Source organism: Pristis pectinata, chromosome 23 (assembly GCF_009764475.1).
Source record: "Pristis pectinata isolate sPriPec2 chromosome 23, sPriPec2.1.pri, whole genome shotgun sequence".
NCBI classification, from domain to species: domain Eukaryota; kingdom Metazoa; phylum Chordata; class Chondrichthyes; order Rhinopristiformes; family Pristidae; genus Pristis; species Pristis pectinata.
In genome coordinates, this window is record NC_067427.1 from 18,067,025 (window position 1) to 18,083,833 (window position 16,809).

The following is a 16,809-nucleotide window of genomic DNA, read 5'->3' on the forward strand; positions in this document are numbered from 1 at the left end:
CCAATTTAATTAAAATACACTTTTTATGTTCTTGTGTTAAATAGTCAGAAATCATCTCACTTGCATATTATTGAGGGAATCTAATTTGTTCCATTTTTAATTTCTTGCTGGCCAGTTTCATCTTCCTCTGCTAATTGAACAACAGTAAATTGTATTTATATAACTCCTTTGACAAAGTGAAATGTCCCAAGGCTCTGCACAGGAGAAACAACACACAAAATGTGACCAATTCACAAGGAGATATTAAGGTCCATGAACAAAGGTATTGGAAGAGCATTTTAACAGAACAAAGAGTCAAAGAGATTTAAAGAGGGAAATCCAGAGCCCAGGGCCTTGGCAGATAAAGTCATCTTAAATTATATTTATAATGATACAGGAGACCATTTGTCTCAATGAGCCCATGCAGCTCCTAGGGAGCAATCTCTTTAGTCCTATTCTCCTGAGACACAAGAGATTCTACAGATGCTGGAATCTGAAGCAACACACACAAGAAGTACTGAAGGAACTCAGCAGGTCAGGCAGCATTTATGGAGGAAATAAACAGTCGACGTTTTGGGTCGAGACCCTTCATCAGGAATGGATTAGCCCAGTCCTGACGAAGGGTCTCAACCTGAAACGTCAACTGTTTATTTCCCTCCACAGATGCTGCCTGATCTGCTGAGTTCCTTCAGTAGTTTTGTGTTTGTTAGTCCCATTCTCCTTCTTCTTATCTCCCTATACCCCTGCAACCAACTGTTTCCCATATAAGTCCATTGATTCTTCCAGTCTTTTTTTGGATGTGGGAGGAAACTAAAGCAAATGGAAGAAATCAATGTGAGCACTGAGAGAACACACAAACTCTACACACACAAAACTCTAAGGTCAGGATCGAACCTGGGTCCATGGAGCAGTGAGGCAGCAGCACTAACTGCTGCACCATCATGGTGGAGCACCGTGGTGGAGTAATTAAAATGGCAGATATTCAAGAGGAACAGTTATACCTCTAAGAGATGCAGGTCAGAAGGAGGCTCTAGAGATAAGGAGGAACGAACTATGAAGGAATTTGGAAACCAGAACAAGAATTTTAGAACTGAGACATTGCTTAACCAAGAGCAATGCAGACCAGCAAGCACAGGGGTGATGTGAATGATATGATGGATATTAGGACAAGGGGAGCAGAGTGATCTCAAGTTTATGGGGGGGGAGGGGGGAAGGAATGAATGAGGCTGCCCAGGAGTACACAGGAATAATCAAGGCTGGAGGGAAGAAAGGCAGAAGTAAGGATTTCAAGAACAGATGAGCTGAGACAGGGATAGAGGCAGTGATGTCACAGAGCTGGAAATGGTTGGTATTAGTAATAATCCGGCTACATGAACCAAAGCTCATCTCATAGTCTGATATGACATCAATGTTGCAGATTCAGCTGTCTGGTTCAACTTCAGATAGTTGCCAGGAAGAGGCATGGAGTCAGTCACTTGAGAATAGAAATTGTGGTGGGACCAAAGGAAATCTCTGCACAATGAGTGCTGAATGCCAGTCAAGCAATCAGACAATGTAGGGCAAGAGAAGGGATGGTATATTAGAACTGGATGTCACATGCAGAAACTGATTCTGTTGTTTTCAAATTATGTTGCCAAACAAGAACACAGGATAAGAAATAGGTGGGGGTTAAGGACAGATCCTTTAAGGAGCACTAGAGAAACAAAGGACTGCAGATGCTGGAATCCAGATGAAAAACACTATGATGCTGGAGGAACTCAGCAGGCCAGACAGCATCTGTGGAGAAAAGCAGGTAGTCAATTTTTCGGGTCAGGACTCTTCTTCAGGACTACTGCCAGGAGAATTCCAAGCACAAACTGGGGGAACAGCACCTCATTTTCCATCTTGGAATCTTGCAGCCTAACAGCATGAACATTGAATTTTCCCACTTTAAGTAATCCCCAACCCCCCTTCCTCACAACCCAGCCCCCACCATGCTTCTTCTCTTCTTCCCTTTCCTAGCCAATCTCTCTTTTTTATACCCTCTTTTTTTTCCTTTCTCTCCTTACCTTTGACCCATCCCCCAGTGGATCTGTTCTCCCCTCCTCCCCCACACCTCATTATCTCTTACCTGCATCTACCTATCACCACCTTGTGCCCACCCCACCTCCCCTCTTTGTCCATCTATCACTGCTCTGCTTTTTCCTCCTATATATTGGGCTTCTCTCTTTTCTATCTTTAGTCCTGAAGAAGGGGCCTGACCCGAAACGTTGACTGCCTGCTTTTCTGCTTTTCTCCATGGATGCTGCCTGACCTGCTGAGTTCCTCCAGCATCATAGTATTTTTCTTTTTAAGGAGCACCATTGGTAATAGTATAGATAAAGAAAGAGAAGCCATTGCAGATGATTCTTTGGCTTTGACTTTGACTAGGAACATCCTCTGTGACCAACTGGATAACTGGGAAGAAGCATTCAAGAAGGACAATGTGGTCAACCACGTCAGAGGCAGAAAGCAGGTCATGGTGGAAGAGAAGGAATAGATAACCTTTATTACAATCACATCGGATATCCTTAGCGACTTGATCAGCTGCTTCAATACTACTGGGGTGTGAAAACCCATTTGGAGGGATACAAAATCACAAAATCAGTACGGCAAGGAAAAATGTCATTCAGACCATCAAATTTGTACTGGCTCTAACAATCCAGATAACGCCACTTTGCGCACCCTCTCCTTGTAGCCCTGCATTTTTATTCCTTTTCAGTTGCTATTCAGCTCCCTTTGAACACCACAATTAAACCTCCCTCCCCTATCCCCAAGGGCAGAGCATTCCAGACCTTAACCACTTGCTACGTAAATAAACTCCAGGTCAGTGGTTACACGTCCTTTCAAACACCATTCTCCTTCTATGAGATGAGATTCAACAACATAGCAAATCATATAAACAGCCATTCAGACTTTTCATTCATAAAGACCTTCAAGAACTCAAAACCTGACACATGACGCAGGTGCAGATACCCCTTTTGGATATGAACTCAATACCAGCACCTCATGCTCCACAACACCTGGAGGAAAGTTTGGCAGAAAAGCTCTTGACAAACACCTTGTAAAGCATTTAACATCTCAATAACTGAGCTCAATGTACCGTGGAGCACAAGGACAATCTTGAACAGGATAAGGACAGATTATGCCCATTGGAGATAACTGATGCAGAAGTGGCACCTTAAAACTTTACCTGGTTGCAACTGTGGAAACCCTGATCCAAGCAGGGGGCATATAATAACATCCTGGCCCAGCACAAGACAACATTATGAGTTACAAGTACATTTGCTTTCTGGCAGGATATTGGACTGGTTAGGGGACTTGAGTTTAAAATTATAATGACAGATCCTGCTCTTAAAATTATATAAAAATGATGACTCCCATTTATTAGCAATATGATAGAAAGACTCTTCAACAATGCTATTGAGCAACATTTATTCACCAATAAATTGTTTACCAATGCTTATTTTGGCTTCTATCAGGACCATTCAGTTACAGTCCACATTACAACCTTGGTCCAAAACATAGACAGGGAGCTGAATTACAGAGAGGAGGTAAAAGTCTCTGTCCTTGAGGCAGTGTTTGACTGAGTATGATATCAAGAAGCCCTAATTAAAATTGAACTAATTGAATTGGGAAGGAAAGCTTCATCTGGCTGGATCCATACCTAGCACAAAGGGAAATGATTGTGGTTGAGGGAGACCAATCAGTTCAACCCCGGATCATCTCACCTCCAGAACAATGCTGCAGGAGTTCCTTAGCACAGACCTTATTCCAACCTCTTTTAGTTGCTTCATAAATTATCTTCTTGCTATGAAAATATTACACATAGGGCGTTTGCTAATAGTTGCAGTGTTCAGTTCCACTCTCAACGGCTCAAAAATCAATCTGAGTTTGCTTGCAGCAAGACCTGAACAACATTCAGGCGCAGGCTGATAAGCAGCACATAATCATTGTGCAACATAAATGCCACACAATGATCAGTTCCAACACAAGAGTGCCAAACCAATTTCCCTTGATATCCCAAGGCATCACCATTGTCAAATGCCCCACCAACAACATGCATGGGGAGGAGGGGGTCAACAAAGACCAGAAAGTTAACTGGATTAAATACTGTGCATCCTGAAGTGAGTTACTCACATAAGTAGATAAGGAATAAGAGTAGGAGTAGGCCATTCAGTCCCTCAAGCTTCTTCTGTCATTCAATAAAATTATAAGTGATCTGATCTTGGCATCAGCTCGATTTTCCTGCCTGTTCCCCATAACCCTTGATTTTCCAATCATCCAAAAATATCTGTCTATTTCAATTTCCGCATCTCCCTAGGTACAGAAATTCAAAGATTCATGATCCACTGGGAGAAGGAATTGTTCCTCATCTCTGCCACAAATGGGCAACTCTTATTCTGAAACTATAAATTCATCGACAAGGGAAAACATCATCCCAGCATCTTCTCTGTCAAACCCCTCAGAATCTTAAATGTTTCGATAACATCATTCCTCATTCTTTTAAACTCCCATAAGCATAGGCCCAACTTGCTCTAGCTTTCCTTATTATACAAACCTCTTATTCCAGGAATCAATTTAGTGAACCTTTCCTAAACTACTACCAATGTAAGCATATCACTCCTTAAATAAGGAGACCAAAACTCTGTGCAGCACTCCAGGTGCTATCTCCCCAACATCTTGTACAGTTGTAGCAAGATTTCCTTATTTTAATACTCCATCCCTTGCAAATAAAGGCCCACATCCCATTTGCCTTTGAATTTCTTCTTGTACCTGCATGTTAACTTTTTGTGTTCCATGTATGAGGACTTCTGCTGTACAGCAGCATTCTGTAGTCTCCCTCTACTTCCATCCTGCAGTGCCTCTGCATTTAAAAAAAAATCTGCTTTCCTATTTCCTAATAAAGTGGATGACCTCACGCCTCCTCAAGTTATATTAATTGGCCAAATTTTTGCTACTCAATTTGGAATGGTCTTTAAGCTGAAATGATAGCTCCGTTTCTCTTTCCACATATGCTACCTGACCCCATTGAGTGTTTCCAGCAGTTTCTGGTTTTATCACCTATCCGTATCCCTTAGCGGACTCTGTGTGTCCTCCTCACAACTTGCTTTCTCGCCTAGCTTTATTTCATCTACAAACCTTGTTACTGCACACTTAGTTTTTTCATTTAATCATTAACATAGGTTGAAAATAGTTTAGGCCCCAGCAAGGAGTCTTGTGGCACCCCATTAGTTTCAACCTGACAACTTTAAAATGACCCATTTATCTTGAATCTGATTACCATGAAAAGAAAATCAAAACACTGCAGATGCTGGAAATTTGAAATAAAAAGCAGGAAATGCTGGAAGCACTCAGCAGTCAGGCAGCATCTGTGGAAAGAGAAACAATTATGTTTCAGGCCTGGTAGCCTTCATCTGATGCTATCTGACCTGCTGAGTGTTTCCTGCATTTTCTGTTTTTATTTCTGTTTTCCATTAGTTAACCAATTCATTATCCATATTAATTTATTACACCTAAGCCCATGAGCTCTTACCCTGTGTATATTATATGTGACACCTTATGAAATGCCATTTGAAAATCTAAATACACTGTATCTACTAACTTCCTTTATGCAGGTCCTCATTTTATCCTCAAAGGATTCAAGTATATTTACCAATATGATTTCCCTTTTATAAAACCACACTGGTTCCGCTTAATAGTGTTATGATTTTCTAAATGTTCTGCTACTATTTCCTTAATAATGGATTCATCTCCTACCACCCTAAACCAACTACAAAGCACAAGCCAGAAATATGTTGGAATGATTTTCTCTTGCCTGTAACTGCAGCTGCAATAACACCCAAGAAGCTTGACACCATGCAAAACAAAGCAGCTTGCTTGATGCACTACTGGCACAATGTGGATGCAGTCCACCATCTACATGATGCAATGGAGCAAATCATCATGGATTCTTCAACATCATCTCCCAGACCTGTGCCATGTACCGCCTAGAAAGACAAAGGCAACAGGTGCATAGGAGCACTACTACTAATATATTTTGAAATGAAGGGAACACAGACCAACTGGATAAACCGGAAAGTATTTGAGAAGAAATGTTCTTACATGGTGAATTGTTTTGAGGAAACTGAATGGATTTAACATCAAAGTCAAGCACAACTGGGAACTCATCACATTAATTGTAAACTTATCTCATTACACAGTTTCTGGCATACATTGGGACTATTCAAGTTAAAAGCAATAATGCACTCTTTCATGTCTTAACAATAAAAACTTGCATTTATATAATATCTTACAAGTTGCCAAAAGCTTGGTCAAAGAGAAATGTTATGGAGCCTCTTAAAGGTTTAGAGAGGGAATTCTAGGACCTAGGTAGCAGAGGGCATGACCATCAATGGTACTTGTTCAAAGTTATTGTATATATAAATGATTGCCAAATATTCCACCTGGACTCTGTAGTCATGTAGTCCCAAACTCCTTGAAATCAAGCTACTAATGTTTAGGAAACTCAGTCCTATTTGTCCCATATTTTCAGAGTTGTGTGTTTTTGATAGAAACTGGTTCCACTTCAAGACGGTCAATGACCAGAGGTTAAAGTTAAGGTAATTGACAGAAGTATCAGAGGAAAGATTAGAGGCTATTATTTGGAATGCAGATTCCGACAAGGAAATGGAAACAGATTCCATACGGGAATTGGAAATAGGAATTGGATAGATACTTGAAAAAAAAGTTTGCACGATTACGGGGAAAGAGCAGGGGGAATGGAGTTTATTCTACACAAGACTAGTTATTTACTGTATAAATTTAATAGAAACAAAATTGTCCATTGCTACCACAGGATATCACAAAGGCACTTATTAAATTTGTTATCAAAATATTCATAAAACTTGTAGTTGATGAGTGAGAGGGAGCATCATTTCTCTCACCCATAAAACCTCCATTTAGATTTTTTTAAGCCCAAGTCTCATACATGTATATTTCTCACATACATTGGGGTCAATTTTACACTAAATCACCCATTGCAAAACTGGTGAGATTAGTGCAACACTAGCTTTTCAGTCCAGCCATTTTTACCTTTGATTGAAGTCAATGAAGAATAGTACTAGGCTGGGTGTAAAAACTGGGATTCCATCTGATCCTGTAGTCTTGATGCCTGGTAGGTTAGGCATGAATTATTCCAAGAGTTTCAGTCATCAATACCAGGTAAGTTTGCATGTGCCCCCAATGGTTTTCTAGCTAGCGTTCAAGTATTGAAAAAAATAAGCCCTTTCAATTCCACATTTGATTCTTGAAGCATGAATTTGAAGAGACCTCTGGATTAACAATATTAAATTATGGTGTAAATTGAATGGATGGGAATGTATTTTCTTTCTCTCTCTCTCTCTCTCTTAGCTAAAAATAGGTTGGTTGGTAGTCTAACGCTTTGCAAACAAGAGTTATCAAGACAAAACTGCCTATGCTTAGCAAACATCAGTGATATACTGACATTCTTACCTGGAAGAGCCACAAAGATAACTGATGAGTGAAATATAGATCATCCCTCCTTCAGCAAGATAAAAAAAAACTTATTTTCCACATTTCACATCCTCAAGGTGCTCCAAAACACTTTACAGCATATTAGTTTAAGATAAATAACAACTTCTAATACATTCTTGTTCAAAGCTGCTCGTCTATCACTTATATTGTGATGCTTGTTCATCTTAACTCAGAAATACACCGATAATTGTAGCCAGTATTTAAATTTTAGTCTGAAATTTATTCTTCCATGTGAAGTCAAAGCTGAGATACAGAATATTATGCACTAACGTTTCTGGAAAAGTTCCAAATTTATATTAATAATTTTGTTAACTGTACAATAGCAGTGATTCTGTAACTAATTTATTGCTGGTTGTTAAAATTACCAGATTAAGGTGTGATTTTACCTTAGGCTATAAATATCTTGCTTTTTGTGGCAGTGGATACATAGATCAGGAAGATCCCATTTTCAGCCCTGGCTCAGATTTCTGATCTCAGCCTAATGATATCCCGGCCGCTTCTAGGCCAAAAAGGGTAAGAATCAGCTAGGATTTCTATGCCATCAAAGTGAGTATGTGTGTGTGTTTCTGCATGTGTATGAGTGGGTGTATGCATGTCTATAGTTGTTTGTTTAAGGGTAAGAATCAGTGTGTACTTATTCATCTGTAACTGTGTATGTTTCTGCATTTGAGCATTGAGCAAAGACTGGATCATGTGATGCTGTGGATAGGGAACATGGAGTGGATGGACAGGGGAATCTTCAGCTGTCTCAGTTCACAATCTTAGCTCTGTTGCTGAATAACCAACATTTTCACATTGGAGGAGAAGTTCAGTGGATGGCTCAGTCTGGGCTGTTAACACACTTCTGGTGACTCTTACAGGACAGTTGGGAGCAGGTCACTTGCTGATGTTCTCTTGAAGTTGACCTATAGTCCAAGAAGGAGGAAGGGCAAGGAAGGGAATTTGTGCATAACCTGGCTGCCGTGATTCCCACAAAGGTGGCTGTAAAGTGCACTGTGACGCCCTGATACAAATCCCTTAGAACTCTTGGCGGTGGAAGTGATCCAGTTCATTTTTAGCTTCTTTTGATAGTATTTGATAATAGATAATTATTAATTTTTACTGGTTATCCATTCATTTCCATGCTCTTTTGTGGCTTTTAAATTTGATTATTTTCCTTGTGCATTAAAGGAAAATTTTTTATATATCCTGCCGGTGTACTGCACAATTGAAGATCAGTGTATCGATGACCTGGGTGGTGTCCTTTCTCTACCCCCTTTTCCAACAAAAACAAATCAGACTAGCAACAATTTATTTTTAAGTACTATGTCTAATATAATGAAATATTTCAAGCCTCTTTACAGGAGTTGTATGTGCACAGGAATTTAAAGTTGTCAGCTTTTTGAAGTGCATTTTATGAGTCAAATGTTTCTGCATATCTTCGAATGAGTATTTGGCAGGATGGGGAAGGGACAGGGGGAGAGTACCTCTGCTGCTTATCCCCACCTTCACATACCCTGGCATCAGACTATTTTCTGGGATAGGAATGGAGGTTATGGAATTAGGTCTGTGGTGGAGGAAAAGCTTACAGTCTTCCCTGGATTTAGTTACTTAGTTGTGGGAAACTTCTGCACATCCTAGTTGGAAATTAGATCAATAGTGTAACACATTTGAGATAATAGGGTGCACCAGAGATGTGATGGCAAGATAGAGCTGAATACCATCAATGCCAGGAAAACATGGAGATGAAAAATAGGAAGGGACCTAGGATAAAATAACCAGTAAAGATTTTGGTGCCGAGTTTACTCCTTTTTGTATGAAAATGGAGCATTTGAGGTGAACTAATTGAAATTTAAGGAGGGATTAACAGAACTGACCATGCAATATTCCTAAACTGAAGGATTCAAATACAAGAGGGAACTAGTTAAGATGAAGAATTTAGTTGGAAGAATATATCAAGAAAACATTTTCATCTAAAGTTTAAACAACTTGTTGAACATGTTACCAGGAGAGCTCATTACAACAGGCGTTTTAAAAGGATTACAGAAGCAATTAGACTGAGAAAGAAAGGACTGAGAGATATGATGAGAAGATGAAAAGATCTATTTAATCTTTTCTCTTTCTTAAAATATCCTACGATCCTTTACTCATAATATAACATTTTGAAATTATCCTCAATAGTCTTTAAAGACTGCTGACAAAATTAGATGAAGTATGGTGGGAGTAAGCTCATGAGGAGCACATGCCCTGGCTGAATGGTCTGTTTTGGTGCTGAAAATGTTAATGTAATTTCTTTACGTAGCCTTTATAGACTTCACAGAGGCAATCAAGAGGGATCGCAGACCATCTTTCTCACATTTGGCTGCATGTAGAAATTCATCTCCATCTTATGTTTGCTTTGTAATGGCATTCAAGCTGTAATCTTAGTCAGTGAACTACAACAGACCCAACCTTAGTGCAGACTGGCATCAAGCAGGGCTGCATCATTACTCCAAAACTCTTCTCAATCTTTCTTGCTGCAGAGCTGTAAGTCACCTCAAGTTTCTGGCTGGAGTGGAATTAAGCTACGTGACAAATGGAATCACATTTGCGTATGTGCACCTCCTGAGGCTGAGCTTTAAGTTGTTGTCGACTCTTTTACTGAAGCACGTGAGAGGATGGACTTTACAACTTTTCATCTACAAATCAAACACTGCCTTTTGACAATAGACAATCCATGATGAGATCCTGGAAAACATGGACCACTTCCCATATCTCTGAAGTCTCCTCACAGTGTAGGCAGACACTGGTGGTGAAATTCACCATTAGCATGGCCAATGGGAGAATAAGGAATAGAGTGTTGCACCTCAAACCTGGCATAAAGCACATTGGGTACTGGCCAACAGTGATCCTTGCTCTCCTGTATGCTTCTGAGATATGGATTAACTCCCGCAGACACCTCAAAGCACAGGAGAGAAACCACCAATGCTGTCTCTGCAAAATCATCCAAATGCCCTGGTTGGATGAGCAAACTAACAACAGTGAAATTTTGAGGTCCAAAACTCAGTTGGTTTGGATGACCAAGTCACATTGTTTGCCTGACTCCATACTCCTGAACCCGACACTCTATTCTGAATTTTGTCATGCCAAGAGATTACTTGGTTAACAGATGATAAGATTAAGGATGTTCTCAAAACCCCTCGAAAAAGTGTAACATCCCTACTGACTTGTGACAATCTCTGGCCCATGACAGCTTAAAATGAAGAAAGAGCATTTGGAATGACATTAAGAACATCATGTCCATGTGTTGAGAGCACACAGAAATAGGTACCACATGAATAGAAGGAATCCACTCATTCTCAAACCACCCATCAGGTATCGCCTACTTCACCTGTGGCCACAGTTATGGGTACCAACTTGGCTTCATTAGCCAGCTAGGAACTTCAGTGCAAGCAAGTCATCCTCAATTCTGAAAAACTGAATAAGAAGTTGAACTTCTGCGCTCTGTCAGTATCATCAATGTCCTATTGAGGTTATGCTGCTATCACTGTATATAATAATCCATATCTGACCTGGCCAATATTACCAGTTTTGAATTGCACTCAGTGTTCATGAGATGCATTCTAGTTACTACTCAGCTGTGTTGGTCACAAGTTTACATAAAGGGGATGAACATAATGAGTGACTAATAATTATATATCAAATATATTTCCTTTTCCCATGTTTGCTAACGGATACCCATCTTTGACATTTACTTTACCTAGTCCATGACTTGACATTTGTGTCTGTTGAACTTATATGCCTTTCCATCATTTCTCTTGGTCTCTGTGAATGCTGTTGGTCTCTGTGAATGCTGTTGGTCTCCAGGCTCCCAATCTTCCTATTGTGCCGATGTTTCATACTCTGCATTGCATGTACAGTGAAAATCTCTGCTGTGGATTGTTACTTCCTTACTGTAAATCAAACATATTTCTTCATGAATATTTCACATTCCAGAACTTTTTGATGTTTTTTCTTCTAAAAATATTTTCATTCTCTTCACATTTTCACCTCCCCCATCCCTAGCCTCAGCCATTTTTCCTTGAGCTGCTAAATAATGCTTGAATATGATTCCTTAGGGAATGTTTGTGACCTCTGGAGCCCTGTCCAGGTGGCCATTCTGTATCATAGATTCATGGAATTGTACAGTACACTGCGAGACAATTCGAACCATTGCAGCTGTACTGGCTCTTTGAAAGAACTACCCAATTAGCTCCAATTCCTTCTCTCTTTCCTGCAAATGACTTTCTTAGCATTTATCTAATTCCCGCTTTGAAAGGTATTTTTTGAATCTGCTGCTACCCCTTTTCAGACAATACAACATGGATCATAACTATCTGTTGACTAAAAAGATATAATTTTCCCCACTGACTAGTTTTGCAAATTATTTTAAACTGTTTTATGCTTAGGCATTCCACTGCCGGAGGAAACAGCATCTCATTTATTCTATCAGAATCTCATAATTTCCAATTTTTCTATCAAATATTGATTTGTCTATCCAACATTGTGTTGGATAAAGTCCTCATTTTCTACTCTCCATAAACTTTAGCTTGTAGAAAATTCTGCAGCCTGTATTCAAACTTGTACCAATTCCCATCTTCCTTTCACTCCTGAGTTCATTGACCTAAATTGGCTGCCAATACTTTAACTTTAAAATTCTCATCTTGATTTCAAATCACTCCATGGTGTTTGCCACCCTCTTTCTCTGTAATCTCCTCCAGCTCTACAATCTTCTGAAATATCTATTACTGCCCTCCTGTGAATTTCCTTATTCCTTCAACTGGCAGCTTTGCCTTCAACTGCCCAGGTCCAAAGCTCTATAAATCCATATCACGCCCGCCACCGCCCCTCCCTATCCCACCAAGCTCTGTATCTCTGTACTATTCTCTCTTTTGTTAAAACCTTTTAACTAAACCTTGGTCATTTATTTAATATCACCTTTGTGGCTCGGCAGTGCATGGAATTTAAAGCACAATAAGCAGGCTGTTTGGCTCAATGAGTCCAATAGGTATGATACACATGAGCTTCCTACTACCTTCTTTATCCAACCCATCATTATATCCTTCTGTACTTTTCTCCCTGGTGTGTTTATCTAGTTTCCCATAAATCCCCTTATTTGCTTACTTCACCACCACAATCTAAAAACTATGGTAAAAGAGTTTCTCCTGATTTCCCCATGAGATTTATTAGTGACTATTCTATATTTATGGCCTATGGTTATGGTCTTCATCATGTGAAAACATCTCTGCCTCTACCATACCAAACACTCTCATAATCTTAAGGACTTTTTCATATCACTCACTCTTCACTTTCCTCAAGAAAAGCAGCCCACCTAGCCTGTTCAAACTTTTCTATTAGCTGGAGTTTTTCAATTCTGGTCCCATTTAATATATTTTTTAACCTTCCTGTGTCCTTTTTAAATACAGAGGCCAGATCTATTTACATACTTCATGTGTAGTTTAGCATGTTTGACATAATTTCTCTGATCTTCAATTTTGGCCTTGTAGAAATAAACTCCTGTATTTTTGTGCCCTTATTAATTTGTATGGCTATTTTTATTGATTTGCATTTCTGTCCCTTTTCCTCATTTAGACTAACTTTTCACAGGCTCTTAGAGCTTTAATTCTTTCAACAAAATTGCTTTATCTTACTTTATTCTGCATAGAAGTTGATTTGCCAATTTGACACTATTTCTGTAAGATTATTCATATTTTCCCTGCAATTTGCTGAAGTCCACTGAAAAATACTACTACTCCCAACCTGGTAACTTCTGTAAATTTTCATTGTTATATTTTTGATTTCCTAATCAAAATCATATGTATAAATGGTGAACTATAGTGGATCTAGAACTGATCCTCTTGTATTACCATTTCCCACCTTTTGCCAACCAAGTAACTGCCTTTAACCTACTCTGTTGGATTACTTTATTTTCTGTTTTACAGTCAGTTTGCTTTCTTTTCTATTTTTTCTTCAATTTTAGAAGTCATAACCTTATATTGGAGTGTACTATATGGTACCTTATCAAAGGTCTTCTGAAAATCTAAATATATACATTTATACATTACTCTTACCTTCCCTTTCTGATACTTCTTCAAAGAATCCAATAACATTGATTGTACATGACTTTCCTTTTGGAATTTGTGTTTATTAATTCTTTATTATACTTTCAGCTTCCTGATACATTTTCTTTTATATCTTTGATGAAGCTTTCTAGTATTTTTCCTGCTATTGACTTTAGACTCATTGGCATGGTTCCATGGATTTGTCCTTGTTTTTGTTTTTAAATACACATAGCATGTTAGTTCTCCTCCAGTCCCATTCCCTTTTTCCAATGATTTTTTTTATTGAAATCATCCTTTATTGAATTATAGTGGTGTAATGTGCCTCGCAACATTTGGAACATTGTGGGACATGAGAAGGTAGATTCAGGGATGATATTTCCCTAGAACCTGGGGTCACATGGGTCTCAAAATAAGAAGTGGGCCATTCAAGATGGAGATGAGAAATTCAGAGGGTAATGAATCTTTGGAATTCTTTACACAAGAGGGCCGTGGAGGCTCAGTTGCTGTATTCAAAACACAGACTGATAGATTTCTAGATATTAAAGGAATCAATGGATTCAGTTAGTGCAGGGAAGTGCAATGAAGTAAAAAAATCAGCCATGACTGAGGGCCTGAACGCCCTAGCCTTGCTTCTTATGTAGTTATGTGTGTGTATGTGTTGACTGCTGCATTGATTAGAGAACATGAGAAATTAAACGAAATTCAATTGGGCAAAGAGACGAGTCATAAGATGAACTTGAAATGTTAACTCTGTTTCTCTTCCCACTGATGCAGTCTGACCTGCTACACATTTTCTGTTTTTATCTTAAATTTTCAGCATTTGCAGGTTTTTTTAATTTTCAAAGGGAGGAGTCGATTTGACTCGTCTTTGAGAACTCATTCAATTCAAGGATCAAGGAAATTCCAACTCTTTTAACTAGTGCTATGTCCACTGAGTACTAGAAGTGTGACTAATGGGTAGATCTCAGCAGGAGCAGCAGGCCGACTGTTGGAGTAACCAGAGGGCCTAAGAACTGGTAACAACTTTCAGGATCAGAGACCGACAAAGGGTCTTTAACCGAAAACGTTACAAACGTTTTCTTTTTCCATAAATGCTGAGTGTTTCCCGCATTTTCTGCTTTTATTTCAGATTTACAGCAACTACAATTTTTAAAAATCTTCATTAGACATTATCTTGAAGGTATTAGGGCCATCCAGCAAAGTTCTTGCCTAACACAATGGGCGTAATAACTGGAAGAGTTTGAGTCTGAGTTGCATGGTGGTGGTACTTAGGAGGTACCAGTATCAGCGTTTACTCAAGTCACTGCTCAGTTTAGTGCTAAAGCGAGATTATAGGATATATACTTCAAGTATTTGGGAGACCTCTGTACACATTTGGCACCAGCAGTTGACAGGATTGTGCAGTGCAGTACCAGTTGGGCGCTAAACCCCAAAAAGATCCCAAGCTGACTCTTATTACCTGGCCTATATCTGTCAGCTTGTGGTTGGTAATGAAGTACTCGCCGAACACGGATCTCCTCGTCGTTTCCACAAACACGGTGCAATGAAAGCAGGCACTCGAATGTTCCAGGGCTCAACTTCCACCCTGCTGGGTAACAAGGCTGGCTCGGTACTGCTTTCCTTAGTGCGGAAGTGGGCACAAGAATCCAACAGATTCTCATCGGGCTGTAAAACATCGGTGTGCGAATACGATGCGGCAGAAATGTAACATACGGAAGTCGCACAATGAGTCAATAGGCAATTTGGTGGTTGCTAGGACCTACAGGATCCCGGGTCCAACTGACTATGGCGGGCGCTAGGACCTGGCGGACGCTCCACGGGTGCCGGAGTCGGGGCGGGAAAGTCTAGAGTTGGGTTTGCAAAGGCGGCGAAATTCAAATATTCAATGAAAAAGAAAATTCGACTTAAAATACGAGGAAAAATCCTCGTAAAAATCATCAGAGAGCAGGTATCGGGAGAAAAATGACATTTCAGTGAATATTTTAAAATACGCACATTTAGGCTCTGACTTGTGGTGGGAACAGGGAAAAAAACCTTAACTGGGTGAATGAACCTTCCCACCTCATGTATAATTTAATAGAGAAGGAATGCCGAGTGAGGGCCAATATTTGAAAACTTCCTCCTTATGTATGTATTCTTAACTCCACCGGAAGATTCTGACCTACCTTAATCGAATCTGCAAAACAAAAACAGGGTATTCGGCCCAACTAATTGGAACAGATCAAAAATAATCTGCTGGAGGAACTCAGCGGGTCGAGCAGCATCTATGGGGGAAAAGAAATGGTCAAAGTTTCAGGTTAAATCCCTGCATCAGGACTGGCGTCGACCATTCCTTTCCCTCCACAGATGCTGCCTGACCAGTTGAGTTCCTCCAGCAACACACACAAAATGTGGAGGAACTCAGCAGATGAAGGGTTTCGACCTGAAACGTCAACTAGTTATTTCCCTCCAGTAGAAGCTGCCTGACATGCTGAGTTCCTCCAGCATTTTGTGTGTTGTTCCAGATTCCAGCATCTGCAGAATCTCTTGTGTCTCCGAGTTTCTCTGACAATTTGTTTTTTGCTCCAGATTTTGGCATCTGCAGTCTCTTGTGTGTCTAGTTCATACAGAAGTTTATTCTTCAGGTGAGGTTTCTTCCAACCTAATTGAAAAAAAACTGAAATTGAAACGTGAAATAATAAAAAAAAGAAAATGCAGGAAACACTCAGCAGGTCAGGCAGCATCTGTGGAAAAAGAAACAGCTATCGTTTGAGGTCTGGGATCCTTCATCAGAACTGGCAATGAAAGGAAGCAAGTTTTTAGTAGCAGAGGATGATGAAAGAATGGGTAGAACAAAGAATAACTCATTTGGCCTTGCCCTGTTGGGGATAATTTTACTAGAATCAGATTATAGTAAAACTGTTGTTCTTGTAATCCTGGGATTTTGGTGGTGCCGGAATGGCAGATTTTCAGAACTATTGGATGTTACTCCCATTATTACACCAACCCATGTTTAATTTACTTTATTTAGACATTACACACTAGTATATTTTTTAAGTGAACCATGTGAGTTTGAAGTGAGCATAGGTAACAGGGTTCTGATGATTTTAAAGGGAGTAAGGGAAATAGGACCCTGGTGAGTTTAAAAAGAATGTGAGAATGGGAGCCCAGTGAGTTTAAAAGGAGCGTGGGATTGGGACCCCAGTGAATTTAAAAGGAGTTTAAGAATGGGACCTTG

The 16,809-nt window shown here is 39.7% G+C and overlaps 1 protein-coding gene across 1 annotated transcript in view; it reads right to left on the reverse strand.

The window, feature by feature from the left end:
- Positions 1–15,278, reverse strand: part of crata (carnitine O-acetyltransferase a) — a 121,703-nt gene extending 106,425 nt beyond the window's left edge. Inside the window, exons 1-2 of the mRNA XM_052036977.1 lie at positions 15,052–15,278; positions 11,252–11,444 (exon numbers count right to left, since the gene is read on the reverse strand). The gene's annotated coding sequence lies outside the window, so the exon portion shown is untranslated. The remainder of the gene's footprint in view (positions 1–11,251; positions 11,445–15,051) is intronic.
- Between the last annotated feature and the right edge of the window lie 1,531 nt (positions 15,279–16,809).